The sequence below is a fragment of the Procambarus clarkii genome, chromosome 37 (genome assembly GCF_040958095.1).
Source record: "Procambarus clarkii isolate CNS0578487 chromosome 37, FALCON_Pclarkii_2.0, whole genome shotgun sequence".
NCBI lineage: Eukaryota > Metazoa > Arthropoda > Malacostraca > Decapoda > Cambaridae > Procambarus > Procambarus clarkii.
The window spans coordinates 31,110,329-31,131,394 of record NC_091186.1 but is presented as its reverse complement, the minus strand read 5'-3'; the positions used below and the strand labels follow the sequence as shown (position 1 = coordinate 31,131,394).

The following is a 21,066-nucleotide window of genomic DNA, read 5'->3' as shown; positions in this document are numbered from 1 at the left end:
ATGGCGATATACTGAAGAAATTGTTCACAACTTTTGTTAGGCCAAAGCTAGAATATGCAGCAGATGTGTGGTGCCCATATCTTAAGAAGCACATCAACAAACTGGAAAAGGTGCAAAGACATGCAACTAAGTGGCTCCCAGAACTGAAGGGCAAGAGCTACGAGGAGAGGTTAGAGGCATTAAATATGCCAAAACTAGAAGACAGAAGAAAAAGAGGTGATATGATCAACACATACAAAATAGTAACAGGAATTGATAAAATCAATAGGGAAGATTTCCTGAGACCTGGAACTTTAAGAACAAGAGGTCATAGATATAAACTAGCTAAACACAGATGCCGAAGAAATATAAGAAAATTCACTTTCGCAAACAGAGTGGTAAACGGTTGGAACAAGTTAGGGGAGAAGGTGGTGGAGGCCAAGACCGTCAGTAGTTTCAAAGCGTTATATGACAAAGAGTGCTGGGAAGACGGGACACCACGAGCGTAGCTCTCATCCTGTAACTACACTTAGGTAATTACACTTAGGTAATTACATACAATATTTATTTTTTAGTTTCCCGTGATCAGAGACTTTATTTTAACATTCGAAGAGAAAAAAATTTTTGCCAAGAATTTATTTCCTGCACACAGGGGGGTGCCATATTTGGAGCCCGAGCAACAGTGACTAATAAGGATACAAAGTATGCTCTCGGATGCAAGTTCGAATCCTCGTCACGGTTCTTGTGGATTTGTTCATACAAAGGCTAGTAGAACATTAGAAAACTTCAAGAAATATTCAATTAAAGATGCAATTTACAACTAGGCCATAGAATGGAGCGAGTTAAAGGTCACCACATTAAAGAATGCATGGAATAAAATTCTGAGTCCGGTACCTGGTTAGAATGAAGATGAAGATTACTATGATTTTGAGGTCTTTGATAATGTGATTTTTGAGACATTCAGAGATGCATGTGAGGAAGATTTGCAACTTTCTGATGTGAATGAGTGGTTAGATAATGATGCTGATGATCCAGGTTATGGTGAATTAACTGATGATGAGATTATCCAGTGTGTTACTGGTAATAATGATGAAGATGTGGAAGAGGAAGATGATAGTGTGTTACCTATTCCATATGCTGCATCATTGCAAAAGGTTAATGATCTGCTTGATTTGGTTATTGTAACTGATAATAAAGAGCTGACAGATTATTACCTGCACCTAAAGGACATGAAAGATATTATAATGAAGCACACAACAAAGAAATAATCTAAGATTCCAAAGTATTTGGTACGATTTCACAGTAGGCCTACAGGACCAGCACCCAGCACTAGCAAGGACTCACCTTCCAAGGATGCCCAGGCAACTGGACCAGCACCCATCACTAGCAAGGACTCACCTTCCAAGGATGCCCAGGCAACTGGACCAGCACCCAGCACTAGCAAGGACTCACCTTCTAAGGATGTACAGGCAAGTGGACCAGCACCCAGCACTAGCAAGGACACACCTGCTGAGGATGCCCAGGCAACTGGACCAGCACCCAGCACTAGCAAGGACTCACCTTCCAAGGATGCCCAGGCAACTGGACCAGCACCCATCACTAGCAAGGACTCACCTTCCAAGGATGCCCAGGCAACTGGACCAGCACCCATCACTAGCAAGGACTCACCTTCCAAGGATGTCCAGGCAACTGGACCAGCACCCAGCACTAGCAAGGACTCACCTTCCAAGGATGCCCAGGCAACTGGACCAGCACCCAGCACTAGCAAGGACTCACCTTCTAAGGATGTACAGGCAAGTGGACCAGCACCCAGCACTAGCAAGGACACACCTGCTGAGGATGCCCAGGCAACTGGACCAGCACCCAGCACTAGCAAGGACTCACCTTCTAAGGATGTACAGGCAAGTGGACCAGCACCCAGCACTAGCAAGGACACACCTTCCGAGGATGCCCAGGCAACTGGACCAGCACCCAGCACTAGCAAGGACTCACCTTCTAAGGAAGTACAGGCAACTGAACCAGCACCCAGCACTAGCAAGGACACACCTCCGAGGATGCCCAGGCAACTGGACCAGCACCCAGCACTAGCAAGGACTCACCTTCTAAGGATGTACAGGCAACTGGACCAGCACCCAGCACTAGCAAGGACACACCTCTGAGGATGCCCAGGCAACTGGACCAGCACCCAGCACTAGCAAGGACTCACCTTCTAAGGATGTACAGGCAAGTGGACCAGCACCCAGCACTAGCAAGGACACACCTTCCGAGGATGCCCAGGCAACTGGACCAGCACCCAGCACTAGCAAGGACTCACCTTCTAAGGATGTACAGGCAACTGGACCAGCACCCAGCACTAGCAAGGACACACCTCCGAGGATGCCCAGGCAACTGGACCAGCACCCAGCACTAGCAAGGACTCACCTTCTAAGGATGTACAGGCAAGTGGACCAGCACCCAGCACTAGCAAGGACACACCTTCCGAGGATGCCCAGGTAACTGGACCAGCACCCAGCACTAGCAAGGACTCACCTTCCGAGGATGCTCAGGCAACTGGACCAGCACCCAGCACTAGCAAGGACTCACCTTCTAAGGATGTACAGGCAACTGGACCAGCACCCAGCACTAGCAAGGACACACCTCTGAGGATGCCCAGGCAACTGGACCAGCACCCAGCACTAGCAAGGACTCACCTTCTAAGGATGTACAGGCAAGTGGACCAGCACCCAGCACTAGCAAGGACACACCTTCCGAGGATGCCCAGGCAACTGGACCAGCACCCAGCACTAGCAAGGACTCACCTTCTAAGGATGTACAGGCAACTGGACCAGCACCCAGCACTAGCAAGGACACACCTCCGAGGATGCCCAGGCAACTGGACCAGCACCCAGCACTAGCAAGGACTCACCTTCTAAGGATGTACAGGCAAGTGGACCAGCACCCAGCACTAGCAAGGACACACCTTCCGAGGATGCCCAGGCAACTGGACCAGCACCCAGCACTAGCCATAACTTACCTGGGAGTACCAATTGAGCTGTACAGCACAGTTCTAATGACATTAAATGTACAAAGTGTAGTTTATATGATATAAGTGTACTGCAGTAGTGTGATTCTAGTGGTCTGTACTTTATGTACAGACTGTAGTGTATAATGTACATTTGTTAGCAAAGTTACCGTTCTTTAAACAATTTATATTCATATGTGTGGCACTCTCAGGATATTGAGGCTAACAAAGTTTGCACTACAAAACTCAACTGGAAGGGTAAGTACAGTACTGTAACGTGCAATATCAATTTATTTCATTGCAATTCAAATTTTTGTTATTTAAATTTTTCAAAAGGCAAATGTGTACTTGCATATGCATTATTATTTTTTTTTTTGGGGGGGGGGGAAGGGGGATGCTGGGGCCGGATTGATGGAATGAATTCCACACTGGAATGAATCAGCTACGCCCCCATATAGTTCGTTCAAGCGAGGACACACTACTCATATAATTTCTACATTTACTGTCTACATTTAATGTCATTTAATTTCATGCATTTCTTTGATAAAATGTTTACTCGTGTCCTTTATGATCTTGGTTATTTGTAAGTGTTGGCCCCATAAACCTTAAATTATAGTATGTTTATGTTACTCTATGTTCTGATATGTTCCAAGAAAATGTCATGAGGAGCAGTTCTAAATTACACCTTGTATTTCCATTCTGTAATTAATGTAAATAAACTACTGTACTGTTGCTAGAACTACTGACTCCATAATGTAATAATCTATGGCTGTACTATGACTATACTCTGTACCTGTAAAGTAAGGCTGTAAAGTACCTGTACACATTTTTTGTCAATTTTACTGTAAATTATCTACTTAAAATTATCTGTTAGTTTAAGGACTTCCCCGAAACTCTATGCGTGCTAGTGGCTTTACAGGAATGTAAAATCAACTTCATTTCTATGTTCTCTCTTAACCCCCAATGTACCTTCTTGTATATAAATAAATAAATGCTTGTCATCCTTATGTATCACCTTTGTATTAATTTTTTATTTTCCTTGAATATTCTCATTTTGTTAACTTACTTCTCTTATAGTATTAAGTGTTTTACCCCATCACAACATTAATTAAAAAATTTCTATATTACTATTAATTTTGCCCGAAATGCTTTGCGTAATACTGGCTTCATTAGTACAGTATGTGTAACTGCTGTCCCTTCAATTGAACAATACTCTCATTACACATAGAAATCACAATAGTGTGATGCATCAAATTTATTTATTTATTTATTTAATTATTTATTTATTTATATACAAGAAGGTACACTGGGTTTGTGAGAATACATAGCATGGTATTTACAATCTTGTAAAGCCACTAGTACGCGCAGCATTTCGGGCAGGTCCTTAATCTAACAGATAATTTTAAGTAGGTAAATTCTAGTGGAATTAATAAAATGATAACAGATACATTGCAAGAAAGAAAAAAAAATGAGATGAGAGATATTAGTAGGAATATTAAAGCACATTGGTATATTAAAGTTCAGACTGATTGCATTGACAGCTTGATTGGTAATTTAAACGAAGATTAATAGGCACCATACAGCAAATTGAAAGCACATATAAGAAGACAGCAATGATCACAATGGTAAAGTTGTTTGGACTGGTTACATGGAGATTGGGCAGCACTAGATACAGTGCAGTTTTAAAGCAACAAGGTAGAAAACTATGAAGATGAAATTAGGTACTTTTTAGTTTTGTTTTTGAATGATGCAAAAGTTGGACAGCTTTTCAATTCATTAGGGAGTGAGTTCCATAGACTAGGTTCCTTTATTTGCAAAGATTGTTTGCACAGATTAAGTTTGACTCTGGGGATATCAAAGATATATTTATTTCTGTTGTGGTGATAATGGGTCCTATTACATCTGTCCAGGGAGAGTTTCAGAACATGATTTGCGTTTAAGAACTGGGTTTTGTAAATGTAGTTGACACAAGAGAATGTGTGGAGTGAGATTATGTTTAGCATGTTTAGGGAGCTAAACAAGGGGGCTGAGTGTTGTCTGAAAACAGATATTCTGATAGCAGATTTTGCTGGGGGATGATGGACCTGAGGTGGTTTGCAGTGGTTGAACCCCATGCACAGATACCATAATTAAGATAGGGACAGATTAGTGTATAATATAGTGAGATGAGAGCAGAGTTAGATACATAGTATCTGATTTTGGAGAGTATACCAACTGTTTTAGAGACTTTCTTAGTTATGTGTTGTATGTAGGTGCTGAAGTCGAGTCTCTTATCTAGGAATAGGCCACGAAACTTTCCATCATTTTTATTATTAATGTTAACATTGTCTATCTGAAGCTGAATTGCATTTGTTGACTTGCTTCCAAATAAGATGTAGTAGGTCTTTTCTATGTTAAGTGTTAGTTTGTTGGTTGACATCCATAAGTGTACTTTTTTTTAGTTCATTATTAACAGCATTATTTAGTGCATGTGTTTTGGGGTTAGAATAGATGAGGGTAGTATCATCAGCAAACAATATAGGTTTCAGAATGTTGATGACATCAGGCAGACCATTGATGTATATAAGAAATAGAAGAGATCCCAAGATGCTGCCCAGTGGCACCCCAATGGTTATTGGTAGTGGGAGAGGTTATATTATTGATGGCTACACATTGGTGTCTATCACTAAGAAAGGATTGGATATAATCCAGGGCATGGCCTCGGATTCCATAATGATGCAGTTTACATAAGAGGTAGTTGTGATTAACAGTATCAAAGGCCTTTCTCAGGTCAATGAAGAGTCCAATCGGAAACTCATTTTTGTCAAGGGCTGAGTAAATTATATCAAGGAGACTAATAATTGCGTCCAATCGGAAACTCATTTTTGTCAAGGGCTGAGTAAATTATATCAAGGAGACTAATAATTGCGTCCAATCGGAAACTCATTTTTGTCAAGGGCTGAGTAAATTATATCAAGGAGACTAATAATTGCGTCGTTAGTACTCTTTTGGGAGCGGAAGCCAAACTGACAGGAGCCGAGTATGTCGAATTTTACGAGGTAAGAGTACAGCTGTTTGTAGATAATTTTTTCAAATATTTTTGATAGTACGGGTAGGTTTGATATGAACAAATTTGAAATGAGTTTGTTTGTTTGTTTGTTTCATTTCAAGTTTGAAATTAACAAATCCACAAGAGCCGTGACGAGGGTTCAAATCTACGTCCGAGAGTGTGTAATGAAGGAAGGATGAAGAGGTAGAACAGCTTATTGACAGAGCTCAGGTGCATGGGGGAATTGTGTAAAAACCTAGTTTGTGTCTCGGAGAGACTGCAGGATCCGTGGAAGGTCAAGTTGATTTTTCGGTTGGAATTCCAATGTCGTAGCTCAGTCGATTAACCACTATTGAGAAGAAAAATAAGAAGAGGGGGAACAAGTTCCTCAAGATTGCATACACCAACATAGATGGAGTAAGATCAAAGATACTGGAGTTAAGTGATATAATACAGCTGCAGACACCAGACATTGTTCCACTCACGGAGACAAAACTTGAAGATGCTATTTTAAATGAGGTCATATTCCCAAGGGGCTACTCAATTTGAAGACGGGACAGAAAAATCAGGAAAGGCGGTGGCGTTGCTGTGCTGGTGAAAGAACACCTAAAGGTGAACGAAATAGTGACTGCCAATCCACAAGAAGTTGACATAATAGCACTAGAGATCTGCCATGAGGATGATAAACTAATGATCATAAATGCATATAGTCCACCGTTAAGCAGCACATGGTCAAAGGAGGAGCTAGATAGTAAACGAGAAGGTCTTATAACAATAATGAGAGATCATAGCGAGAGCGGATAACGATAGTTCACGACTGTTGATAGTCGGCGACTTCAACTTAAAATCCATAGACTGGGAAGCATGTGAACTAAAACAGAAGATTTCTGGACCTGTAAAATTGTACACCTCATCCTGGAAACATTCTTGTATCAACATGTTAAACAAGCTACGAGGATGAGGGAAGGGGATATCCCCTCCATGCTAGATTTGATATTTACCAGGAAGGAGGAAGAAATATTTGACATTCAGTACCTTCCTCTCTTGGGTAAAAGTGACCATGTCTTTTTGGGAATAAAGTATGCAATGCGTTATAATCTGGAAGAAAATATGACGGTCGATGCAAATGGAAAACCTGACTTTAGGAGAGGACATTATGGCAACCTTAGAAAATATTTTAGTGAGTATAATTGGACAGACTTGTTGCTAGGCAAGGAAGTGAATGAGATGTATGTCAGGTTTTGTGAAATATATGATAAAGGCACAAAAAAATTTATACCAAAACAGAGAAGCAGAACTAGGAAACAGGATTGGTTCAACAGAAAGTGCGAGAGGGCCAGAGACCAAAAGACACAAAAATGGAATCAATACAGGAAGAGGCCGAACCCCCAAACATGCCAGCGATACAAAGATGCGAGAAACAACTACACGGCAGTGAAGAGAGAGGCAGAAAGAAATTTTGAAAAAGGGATTTCAGACAAATGTAAAACAGAATCAGGTCTGTTCTATAAATTCATAAACAACAAATTGCAGGTAAAGGATAATATTCAGAGGTTGAAAATGGGAAATAGATTCACGGAAAATGAAAAGGAAATGTGTGAAACATTAAACGAAAAGTTCCAAAGTGTGTTTGTACAAAATGAAATCTTCAGGGAACCAGATACAATAAGAATTCCAGAGAACAACATAGAGCACATAGAGGTGTCTAGAGACGAAGTGGAAAAAATGCTCACGGAGCTAAATAAGAACAAAGCAGTTGGTCCAGATGGAGTTTCACCATGGGTTCTGAGAGAATGTGCACCTGAGCTCAGCATTCCTCTTCAACTGATTTTTCAGGCATCCCTGTATACAAGAGTTGTAGCTGATGTGTGGAAAAAGGCTAACATAGTTCCAGTCTACAAAAGTGGAAGCAGGGAAGACCCCTTTAATTATAGACCGGTATCATTGACAAGTGTAATAGTCAAAATATTGGAAAAAATAATTAAATCTAAATGGGTAGAACACCTGGAGAGAAATGATATAATATCAGACAGACAGTATGGTTTTCGATCTGGAAGATCCTGTGTATCGAATTTACTCAGTTTCTATGATCGAGCAACAGAGATATTACAGGAAAGAGATGGTTGGGTTGACTGCATCTATCTGGACCTAAAAAAGGCTTTCGACAGAGTTCCACATAAGAGGTTATTTTGGAAACTGGAAAATATTGGAGGAGTGACAGGTACGCTTCTAACATGGATGAAAAATTTTCTGACTGATAGAAAAATGAGGGCTGTGATCAGAGGCAATGTATCGGACTGGAGAAATGTCACAAGTGGAGTACCACAGGGTTCAGTTCTTGCACCAGTGATGTTTATTGTCTACATAAATGATCTACCAGTTGGTATACAGAATTATATGAACATGTTTGCTGATGATGCTAAGATAATAGGAAGGATAAGAAACTTAGATGATTGTCATGCCCTTCAAGAAGACCTGGACAAAATAAGTACATGGAGCGCCACTTGGCAAATGGAATTTAATGTTAATAAATGCCATGTTATGGAATGTGGAATAGGAGAACATAGACCCCACACAACCTATATATTATGTGAGAAATCTTTAAAGAAGTCTGATAAAGAAAGAGATCTAGGGGTGGTTCTAGATAGAAAACTATCACCTGAGGACCACATAAAGAATATTGTGCGAGGAGCCTATGCCACACTTTCTAACTTCAGAATTGCTTTTAAATACATGGATGGCGATATACTAAAGAAATTGTTCACGACTTTTGTTAGGCCAAAGCTAGAATATGCAGCAGTTGTGTGGTGCCCATATCTTAAGAAGCACATCAACAAACTGGAAAAGGTGCAAAGACATGCAACTAAGTGGCTCCCAGAACTGAAGGGCAAGAGCTATGAGGAGAGGCTAGAGGCATTAAATATGCCAAAAATAGAAGAAAGAAGAAAAAGAGGTGATATGATCACTACATACAAAATAGTAACAGGAATTGATAAAATCAATAGGGAAGATTTCTTGAGACCTGGCACTTCAAGAACAAGAGGTCATAGATATAAACTAGCTAAACACAGATGCCGAAGAAATATAAGAAAATTCACTTTCGCAAACAGAGTGGTAGACGGTTGGAACAAGTTAGGGGAGAAGGTGGTGGAGGCCAAGACCGGCAGTAGTTTCAAAGCATTATATGACAAAGAATGCTGGGAAGACGGGACACCACGAGCGTAGCTCTCATCCTGTAACTACACTTAGGTAATTACACTTAGGTAATTACACTATGCTGTGCTGAGTTTATTGTGAGATTCCTCGTGCGCATGAAATAAAGTGTTCCCTAAAAATTTTTTTTTCTTCGTAAAATAATAAATTTCATTCCCTGAACATGTCTATGTAAAAATAAATACCAAATTCCACTTACTTTGGCTCTGGGGACGTGGACAAGGTGCGTTGTGGTGTCATCGGGGGCTGGTCGCCCTTGCGTGACACATCCAGACACAGTCGCCCGGGCCATTCAAGCACCAGATGTTGGCACAAATATATTTTCAATTATCTGTTTTATGTATTTCCAATTTGGTTTTATTTGTTTGTTTTTTTATCGTATACCTGGTTGATACCTGGTTGATGGGGTTCTGGGAGTTCTTCTACTCCCCAAGCCCGGCCCGAGGCCAGGCTTGACTTGTGAGAGTTTAGTCCACCAGGCTGTTGCTTGGAGCGGCCCGCAGGCCCACACACCCACCACAGCCCGGTTGGTCCGGCACTCCTTGGAGGAATAAATCTAGTTTCCTCTTGAAAATGTCCACGGTTGTTCCGGCAATATTTCTTATGCTTGTGTGCGTATATGATGCATATTTGTATCCTTTACAATATGTATACAGCAGAATGTTCATAATGTTCCATGAAACTGTGATACATGTGTCAGTAATGTGTCCACAATAAATGTTTATTGTCGCAATATTACGTGTTAAAAATTCACTAAAATTACAATATGTACAGTTTCACACACTATTTACAAAGTAACACACTGTATTACACACTCAGTACTTCGGAAGTGAGTAATAATCAATGAAGTAGTCCAGGGTACACAGCGCGACTTCGCTCTCGTTGCACCAGGTACAGATAGAATTTCGCTTCCTGTTTCTTTGTTCTGTGTGTGTGCAAATAACGCACTCATGTACACCCTTGGCATTAGTACCTGTAGGTAGTATGTAGCCAAGCTTGTAAAATGTAAGGTAGTCTTGAAAAGATTACAGGGAAAGATCAATTTGTAAGGTAGTCGTGAAAAGATCCCCTTGTAAGGTCCCACACAAGAAGAGATTCAGCCAGCCTCAAAGAGTGTCCGTCAGTAAAGAAGAGATTCAGCTATTCTTGAAAATATCTATGGAAAACACCACCATGGAAGCCGCTAACACTGCTCATCTATGCTACTTGTATCAGATGCATCATCACTGAATGCAGAAAACGATTCATCTATGTATCATCTAAATAAATTGGAGATAGCATAGATGGGCAAGGGTGGTGCTCAGAGCTACAACTGGATACGCTCGCTGTATCGTCCTCTTAGGTGCTGTATCACTTGCATCTGATCTTTGTGTTAGGTCCTATTGCTTCTAGCTTCACCAATATTATGACCCTTATATTCTTCAAACATTAAGGTTTGAATTTCACCGACAAAGCACGATCTTTCAACTCGCGTCGGACAGGTGTTTGGGAGCCAGAGGCGCGTGTGCCACTCGGTACTAACCCAGCCAGCAGCCCTAGGGCATAAGGGGAATTTTTTCCTAGATGGCTACCTCTCACTGGAGGTCCTAAGAGTCCATTTCGTACACAACCAACCTCGCACACATTTAGAATGGGTACGAAAAAATCAAAATGAGCTTTCTCGGTTGGCAAACCGCGTATTCTCGGTTGGCGCAGTTAAGTGGTTAAGGAGCGTCTAAGATCTTCTCTGATGTAGGTTCGAACCCTCTTCACGGCCCTTATGGATTGATTTATTTATTTAATTTATATACAAGAAGGTACATTGTGTTAGAGAATACATAGCATAGTATTTACAATCTTGTAAAGCCACTAGTATGCGCAGTGTTTCGGGCAGGTCATTATCTAACTATTACCCAACAGATAATTTTAAGTAGGTAAATTCTAGCAGAATTAATAAAATGATAACAGATACATTGCAAGAAAAAAAAATGAGATGAGAGAGAATAGTAAGTATATTAAAGCACATTGGTTTATTAAAGCTCTGGTTGATTACATTGTCAACTTGATTGTTAATTTAAACAAGATTAACAGACACCGTACAGCAGCTTGATAGCACATATAAGAAGACAGCAATGATCACAATGGTAAAGCCATTATTCATTTATTACTCTTATGTTCTTTGTACACAATCTTTTGAATAATAATAATATTTTTAATATTATTATTTACACACATAAAATCACACTAACGTGATAAACATCAATGAGAAAATTCACTTGGGCTGTGAGGCGATGCGAACCTGCAATGTTTGCGTCACCTCACAGCCCCAGTGGATCGTTCATTGATGTATATCTCCTTAGTGCGATTTTCTGTGTATCTGAAGATGGGCATACGGTGTTCAACTACAATACTTAACCCCTTCACCTGAGTGCTTAGGGGCCTTATGTAAAACTTGGCCTGGCTTCAGGACTTCCTGTGATATCAGTAGAAATCTGATTGTAAGACTTTTAGGAAGTCAGTGGTGGTACAGTGGTAGAGTAAGCAGCTGGCAATGCCTTGGTCGTGGGTTTGCAACACCACACAGTCCCAGTAGATTTTCTCTATTATTATTATTATTATAAAAATTATCATATTCGATAGGCCAATGTCCACACCCCAACACTGCCATAGGCCTATTTCCACACCCCAACAATTGCATGTTGGGGTGTAAGACAATGGTGGAGCAGAAAGTACTCCAGTACTTACGGAGGATGATGAGAGTGCGAGGAATAAGGTGGTCAGGTGGAGCCAGTGACTCCTTCCTTCAACAGTTTTGTCTCTCCCTCGTGGTATATCCTCAATGTCTTCAGTGGTGTGGCCTCACCACACACTTACACTGCCATAAGTGTCCTGAGAGTACTGTGGGAGGGTCAATTTGGCGGGTATTGTGGACACAGGTCTTTAAGACAGGCGAACTTCACGAGTCGTGGAGACGTCTATAGCAACCTTTGTTGTGATGACGTCACTCGCTCGCTCGCTTACCCGCCACGTTCCTCTTCCCATTTTCTTTACTTACTGATCTTTGTCGATGTTTAATTAACCTGAGAGCAACTAATATTGGTGGCCTCAACGAGGACAGGCAGTTGGCGGCTTGTCAAAGGTCCTACCCATTTGCCTGGATGATCTTTTCTATCTGTATTTTAAAACCCAGTAGAGTTTTGGCGTTTACTTTACCTACTCTTTGGCGGGTAGGCTGTTCCACGGGTTAACAACCATACGGGTGAAAAAGCCTCTCCTGTTTTTTGTCCTACATTGTGGCTTGTTGAGCTTGAACCCGTCGCTCCTCGTTCGTGTTACATCTGACCTTTTGAAGAAAGTGTCCGGATCGACATCGTCCAAATTGTTTAGTATTTTAAGTGTTTCGATGAGCTCCGCCCTGTCATGCCTGGTTTGCGGTGTTGTTTGGCCAGTGGCCCTCAACCCTTCCTGATACGAGAGATGACTAAGCTCTGGTATGATTTTTGTTGCCCGGTGTTGCATCTTCTCCAGAGCAGCTATGTCTTTCTGAAGATAAGGTCTCAATGCCTGTATGCAATAATCCAGGTGGGGGCGCACCAGAGACTTATACAATTGAAGGACTACTTTAGTTTACTTGAAGGTAAAGGCACGCTTGATTATTCCCAAGATTTGGTTCGCTTTTTTTTACTGCCGCTCCCACTTTTTGTGCATCTTTTAGTGAATGATGGATTCTGATTCCAATGTCGCATTCGTCATCTATCTGTTGTAAGGTAAAGCTGGCAATTTGGTAGTTGTGACGTGGAATGTTATGCCCTACAGGCAAGGTCTTACATTTATCGACATTAAAGAGCATTTGCCAGTCATCTGACCATTGGTGGAGTTCATGTAGATCTCTTTGTAAGGTCTCAATATCACTTTCACTTCCTTCTTTATCATAGATCTTAGTGTCATCTGCCCAACATTCCATCTCCCAGGATGAACAGGACCAGCACAAGCTGCTTGACTATGTTATTGTGTCGTCCCAAAATATTCCTGTGGAACGTGAAGGTGAAAAGTGTATTGAAATAGTTCATGCTCTCATAAAAGACGAATTGCGTGTCACTCTAAATAAAACCGACATTATTGCTGCCTACAGAGTAGGCAAAAAGAATCCATCAGGTCTAAACCAGCGAAAAATTCGCCTCAAGCTGGCTTCCCAGTCCATAAAATCGCATCTTGTCCGGACAGCTGCATCCCAACGAAAGGGAATCTACATCAACGAGTGCTTGACTAGAAAAAGACAGCAACTCCTCCACCGCCTGCGGCAAATCCGTCATCAAAACCCAGATGCGATTCATCAGTGCTTCGTTAGAGATGGCATGATTAAAGCGAGAAAGACTTCAGTTCGTAAAATGTTTACAATTGCTAATGAAGATAACATCAACACTTTCCTCTCCCAATGTGGTTTGTCTCACCTTATTATCCCTCTCAATGAGTCGACATAATTAACCCCCTTGTCACCTAGTGCAGGCTACGTATCCTAAGTCTCTTTGTTACACTTTTTTAAAGTAAATTTTAATTTAATGTATATTAGTCATTTATTATTAATTGAGTGCATTAATATTTTCTTTAGTTCTTATTAATTATATGATCATAACTAAACTATTTATAGTTAATAATCATTAGATTAAACTTGCCTATGTTTATTATTCAACTTTTTATAAAATAAAATAAATAAAATGTTAAATAAATAAAATTAAATTAAATTAATTAATTAAATAAAATTAATTAAAAAAATAAAATTAAAAATAAAATAAATAAATTTAAATTTTCTTTGCTTTCATTTATTACCTAGGTTGCCTAGCCTCGCCATACTCCCTTACTCCATTGTACCCCTGGCTTTGCCTGTGTCTCAAAATGCAAATTATTACGTACAGTGTACCTGAGAGAACTTGTAAGCAATCTACCTCAATTTTCTTTTTTTTCTTCATTTTGTGTTTGTCTTGTATAGGTCTTGTTTATATTTTAATTCCCCCCCCCCCCCTTTTATATGAAAATTTTGTTTTGTAATTGCCGTTCTTGCCTTGTTTTCCTACAACCAGCCTTCTTATGCAAACAAATATAGACCCAGAACTAAACCTCTTATCCACTATCTTTGACAATCATCACTTTAATGATCAAAATTGCAGATATTTTACAGCACATGATGTAAACAATGTATTAACACATAATCACAATATCTCTGTAATTAACTTGAATGTAAGATCACTTATTTATTTATATATTTATTTATTTATATACAAGAAGGTACATTGGTTTTGTGAGAATACATTGGATAGTACAGTATTTACAATCTTGTAAAGCCACTAGTACGCGCAGCGTTTCGGGCAGGTCCTTAATCTAACAGATAATTTTAAGTAGCTAATTTCTATCAGAATTGATAAATGATAACAAATACATTGCAAGAGAAAAATGAGATGAGAGAGCTTAGTAAGTATATTAAAGCACATTGTTATATTAAAGCTCTGATTGATTACATTGACAGCTTGATTGGTAATTTAAACAAGATTAATAGACACCATACAGCAGATTGACAGTACATATAAGACAGTAATGATCACAATGGTAAAGATGTTCAGATTGGGTACATAAAGATTGGGAGACTGGGTAGCAATAGATACAGATAAACAAGATTAATAAACACCATACAGCAGGTTGGCAGCACATATAAGAAGACAGCAATGATCACAATGGTAAAGATGTTAAAATTGGGAACATAAAGGTTGGGAGATTGGGTAGCAATAGATACAGTGCAATTTTAAGGCAAAAAGTGAAACACTATGAAGATGAAATTAGGTACTTTTTAGTATTGACTTTGAATGATGTAAATGTTGGACAGCTTTTCAATTCAATAGGGAGTGAGTTCCATAAACTAGGTCCCTTTACTTGCATAGAGTTTACACAGATTAAGTTTAACTCTGGGGATATCAATGAGATATTAATTCTGGTGTGGTGATAATGGGTCCTATTACATCTGTCCAGGAAGAGTTTCAGAGCAGGATTTGCATTTAAGAACTGTGTTTTGTAAATGTAGTTGACACAAGAGAATTTATGGAGTGAGATTATGTTTAGCATGTTTAGGGAGTTAAACAAGGGGGCTGAGTGTTGTCTGAAAGCAGAATTTGATATTATTCTGATAGCAGATTTTTGCTGAGTGATGATGGACTTGAGGTGGTTTGCAGTGGTTGAACCTCATGCACAGATACCATAGTTGAGATAGGGATAGATTAGTGATTATATAGAGAGATGAGAGCAGAGTTAGGTACATAATATTTGATTTTAGAGAGTATACCAACTGTTTTAGAGACTTTCTTAGTTATGTGTTGTATGTGGGTGTTGAAGTTGAGTCTCTTGTCTAGGAATAGGCCAAGAAACTTTCCATCATTTTTATTGCTAATGTTTACATTGTCTATCTGAAGCTGAATTGCATTTGTAGATTTGCTTCCAAATAAGATGTAGTAGGTCTTTTCGATGTTTAATGTTAGTTTGTTCGTTGACATCCATAAATGGACTTTTTTTAATTCATTATTTACAACATTATTTAGTGTATGTGGGTTGAGGTCTGAATAGTTAAGGGTAGTATCGTCAGCAAACAATATAGGTTTGAGAATATTAGAGACATTAGGCAGATCGTTTATATATATAAGAAATAGAAGAGGTCCTAATTAAGATACTGCCCTGTGGCACTCCAACGGTAATTGGTGGAGTGGAAGAAGTTGTCATTGATGGTTACACATTGGAGTCTGTCACAAAGATAGAATTGGATATAGTCCAATGCATGGCCTCTGATTCCATAATGATGGAGTTTACGTAAGAGGTAATTGTGATTTTCTGACCATGGGGAGAAAGATACTGGCAGTATGGGGCGTTAAAGTTTATTGAGGATTAAATTCTGCAGAACATGTAAATATATAAAGTTCAAATATAAAGTAAGTAATTATATAAAGTCTATATTAAACACGGTTTAATTATAGACTTATAACAAAGTTGATATTATATTAAACTTAATATTGAACATGTAAATATATAAAGTAAATATATAACGTTTATATCAAAATATATAAAGTAAATATATAAAGTAAGAATTAACAGTAACAATTCCAAGTCCGAGGACTAGATTTAACTTAAGGTACACCCGTAGTAAGTATGAGACCTTAGCCTATAGTGACATGGAAACTAATTCTGCAGAAACCTAAAGGTTAACTGGTACTAGAATTAAGGCCGAGTGCAAATGTGTAGTAATTATATAACACTAGGATATAACAGGCAGGACACAAAGAATAACTAATAAGTGAGAGACCACATAACACGTAATGTACCCGGCCAAGAGGCCGTAAAAGACCTAATGGATAAGGAGAAGGGGGTGTGACTACAAGTAGGGCTTACTAGCACCTAGACTGGGCAAAGTATTAGCTGCGGACAGCGGGACACTTGGGGACCGGCGCTGCACCCCCCTTCCCACATGCAGTGGGGAGACAATCGGGACAACTGTGCGAAGCATGACGGGGGTACAAAAGCAGCCGCTTGCAAAGGGGGGGAGGGTGGGGTTTTGCGAGGGCAGCGGCGAGGGCGGGCGGAGTGAGGCAGAGCCCCAATGTGCGCCCGTATTTATACGGCCCCAAACTGCCCGCGCAACGCCGCGGGACGCGCTGCGCAATTGTTTCTTTCTCCCCCGCCAGAAAAATCCCCGCTTGTGAAGCAGTGACCATTAACAGTATCAAATGCTTTCTTAGGTCAATGAAGAGTCCAATCATAAATTCATTTTTGTCAAGGGCTGAGTAGATTACGTCAAGGAGACTAATGATTGCATCATTGGTGCTCTTGTGGGACCGGAAGCCAAACTGACAGGGGCTAAGAATGTCGAATTTTACGAGGTAGGAGTAGAGCTGTTTGTAGATAATTTTTTCAAATATTTTTGATAGAATGGGTAGGTTTGATATTGGTCTATAATTGTTTATGTCCGCTGGATTGACTCCTTTATGAACTGGCGTTACTCTTGCTTTTTTAAGGATATCAGGCAAGGTATGACACTCAAGGGATTTGTTGAACAGCAGAGCTATAGGTGGCGCAAGGGCATGGAGGCGCTCTTGTATACAATAGACGGAATTTCACTGATGTTCCTTGCCTCGGTTTTTAGTGAGTGTATGATGGACACAACATCTGTCGGGCTGACTGGTGAAAGGAGAAGAGAGGTTTGGATAGCTGCCTGAGAGATATGTGTTAATATGTACTCACCTAATTGTGCTTACGGGGGTTGAGCTTTGGCTCTTTGGTCCCGCCTCTCAACTGTCAATCAACGTGTGTACAGATTCCTGAGCCTACTGGGCTCTATCATATCTACATTTGAAACTGTGTATGGAGTCAACCATACACAGTTTCACAGCCATACATGTGTCTGAGTCTGTGGGATTTTTCTGGCAAGATGAAAACCAACCGATGAAAAGAAGCTATTCTTGTAATGTTATTTAAAAACCGAAAAACCTGCCCGAAACGCTTTGCGTAATAGTGGCTTTAGGCATTGTATGTACTAGCTCTATCTTTAAAGCCAACAAACTTTGTAAAATCTCTTTATGTATGTACCTTACCTAAATAAAAATTATTATTATTAATTATTATTATTATTTGTCTATTTGTACTCACAGCATTTGTGCGCCCCTTGAGGGACTTGAAGTAGAGGGGGTAGAAATAGCCTAAGCTACTCTATCCCTTTGAGATGTATTTATTGCTTATCTCAATAAACACACTTGAACTTGAACTTGAACTGGGCAACAAAAATCATACCAGATCTTAGTCATCTCTCGTATCAGGAACGGTTGAGGGCCACTGGGCAAACAACACGACAAAAGGCAACATGAAAGGCACATGGAAAACCATCTCTAGTATCCTAGGAACTAAACAACACTCACATAACCAAATAAAACTCTATAACGATGGCTATACACCGTCATCTGATATAGAAATGGCAAATGAATTTAATCCCATTTAACATTGCAGGTTAATATAGTAAGTACAGCATATAATTGTTACACTCTCGGGGCAAAATTCTTGTAGCTCCTAAGTATACTGTCTATCATACCATTATCACACATCCAAACAATTTGATGTGATACACTATTTATTTCCTTATTTCTATAGTTTTCAATAAGTTGACACTCTAATACATAATGTTCTAAGGTGTGGGCGTGCGGCATACTACATAATTTACACTCCTTATCTTTTTCACTGACATCAACACCGTATTGCCAGATATATTTGTATCCTAATCTTAATCTCATGTAAATTGAATCCTTCCAAGTAGACTTTCCTTTACCATAAGTGAAGGACGAATTTGTATTTATTATTGAATAATTCTTAAGTGTGTTACTACTTTCCACCATTGCCATTCTCTTTATCATTTCTTCATCCTCTTGGATCATCTTGATTCTTGTTTTTATTTGTTTCAAGGTTAACTAACATACAACATCAACAAGAGTTTTTTCAGTGGCGGGAATTCTCATTATCTGCTGATGTAGACCTGACCAAATGTAAACTGTGTCAACAAAATTATTCGCATACCCTCCGTCACTATGTGATGGAGTGCGAAAAGATACGTGAATTTAGAGACAATTCTACAACCAATGTTCCAGCGATGTGTCAATATTTCATTCAAAATGATCTGCTACCAGAAATTTAAGCCAAATATCCCCAGTTTGCTAACATTGGTAGTAACTAAGTGATTATAACCTATCCACCGCTGCCCACTGGATGGGGGGCGGTGTACAGGACAAACATATCAATTTTGACACTAGCTCTCCACATATGTCAGTTGCTTAATTTAGAACCTGTACTTGAGGTCGATCTTGAACCCATTGTTGATGTGATGACTTATATTGAATTTTGTAACTAGCTCATCAAGATTGTAACTTGCTTAGCTAAATGAATTGTGGGGTTCAGTCCCTGAGCCCATTATGTGCCTCTGTAACCCTTTCCACTACGGCCCACAAGATGGGTATGGGGTGCATAATAAATGAACTAAACTAACTAACTCTCTTCGCTATGTCATCAACTACCTCATTCAACAGTATTCCCACATGTGAAGGGATCCACATGAATCTTACTTTATATCCAGTTTTTTCTAATTTCTTAACATTCTCTCTACACTCTATCACAATCAGATTCAGATTCAGATTCAGATGTTTATTCAGGTAAGGTATATACATACAAGTGATGTTACATTAATGGATTGATATATAGATAGAGCTAGTACATACAATGCCTAAAGCCACTATTACGCAATGCGTTTCGGGCAAGAAAAACATTAATATCTAGAACTTAATACTAATTGAGCATAAAGAATAAAAGATGTTGAGAACAAATACAAATAAAGATAAAAAAAAGGGGGAACATGACTGAAAAAGCAGCACAAATACAATAGGTTGACAAACAGTGTTGATTAAAAAAAAAGAAAAAAAAAGAAAATAACAGACATGGGTTGACAATAGAGGAGTGAGGTAGATTACAGGGAATTTATTAGGTAGTGTTTAGTTTTTATCTTAAACTGGTTGAGAGAGGTACAGTCTTTAACATGGTTGGGAAGGTCATTCCACATTCTGGGCCCCTTGATTTGCAGAGCATTTCTAGTTTGATTAAGACGTACTCTAGGAATATCAAAACTGTATTTATTTCTGGTGTGGTGCTCATGGGTTCTGTTACAACCTTCTATGAAGCTTTTAAGATCAGGATTGGCATTATAGTTTAGCGTTTTATATATGTATAATACACATGAGAGAATGTGCAGTGACTTAATATCTAACATATTAAGAGATTTGAGTAGGGGTACCGAGTGATGTCTGGGGCCAGAGTTGGATATTGTTCTAATAGCGGCTTTGTGTTGGGTAATTAGAGGACGTAAGTGATTTTGGGTAGTAGAACCCCAAGCACAAATACCATAGTTGAGATAAGGATAGATAAGGGAGTAATAGAGAGTCACCAGAGCAGGGCGTGGTACATAATATCTGATCTTAGAAAGAATGCCCACAGTTTTTGAAACTTTTTTTGATATATTTAGAATGTGTCCCTGGAAATTCAGCTTGTGGTCAATGAGAATGCCAAGGAATTTGCCATCTAATTTGTTACAAATTTAGGTATTGTTTATTTTGAGATTTATAAGACTAGAGGATTTATTGCCAAACAGAATATAGAAGGTTTTGTCAATGTTAAGGGTGAGTTTGTTGGCAGTTAGCCAAAGATGGACTTTATTTAGCTCAGTATTTACTGTGGCATTTAGAGCAAGAGGGTCAGGACTGGAGTAAATGAAGGTTGTGTCGTCAGCAAATAGGATTGGTTTGAGGTGTTGGGAGGCATTTGAAGGTCATTAATGTAGATGAGAAAGAGGAGAGGGCCAAGTATGCTGCCCTGAGGAACACCAATGTTGATGGGTAGGGTGGGAGAAATTGTATTATTCACAGAAACATATTGGAGCCTGTCAGTAAGGTAGGACTCGAGGTATTGTAGGGAGTGTCCTCTGACTCCATAATGATGTAATTTAAGAAGAAGGTTTTGGTGGTTGACAGTATCAAAAGCTTTACGCAGGTCCACAAATAACCCAACAGGGAGCTCCTTTTTATCAAGAGCTGTATGAATCGAGTTAAGCATACTAATAAGTGCATCGTTAGTGCTTTTTTTGGGTCTGAAGCCATATTGGCAAGGGCTAAGTATATTGAGTTTGGCTAGATATGAGTAAAGCTGCTTGTATATAAGTTTTTCAAAAATTTTTGACAAGTTTGGCAGGATTGATATAGGTCTGTAGTTGTTAACATCTGTGGGGTCACCACATTTGTGGACAGGCGTT

At 39.5% G+C, this 21,066-nt stretch overlaps 1 protein-coding gene across 3 annotated transcripts in view; it reads right to left on the bottom strand.

The window, feature by feature from the left end:
* Positions 1-12,232, bottom strand: part of LOC123759177 (peptidyl-prolyl cis-trans isomerase-like) — a 76,623-nt gene extending 64,391 nt beyond the window's left edge. For 2 of the 3 annotated variants that reach the window (XM_069337370.1, XM_069337372.1), the window contains exon 1: positions 11,946-12,231. The gene's annotated coding sequence lies outside the window, so the exon portion shown is untranslated. Of the gene's footprint in view, positions 1-11,945 lie in introns of all 3 variants that reach the window. The other variant, XM_069337371.1, reaches the window with a different exon arrangement.
* Positions 12,233-21,066: the final 8,834 nt, after the last annotated feature.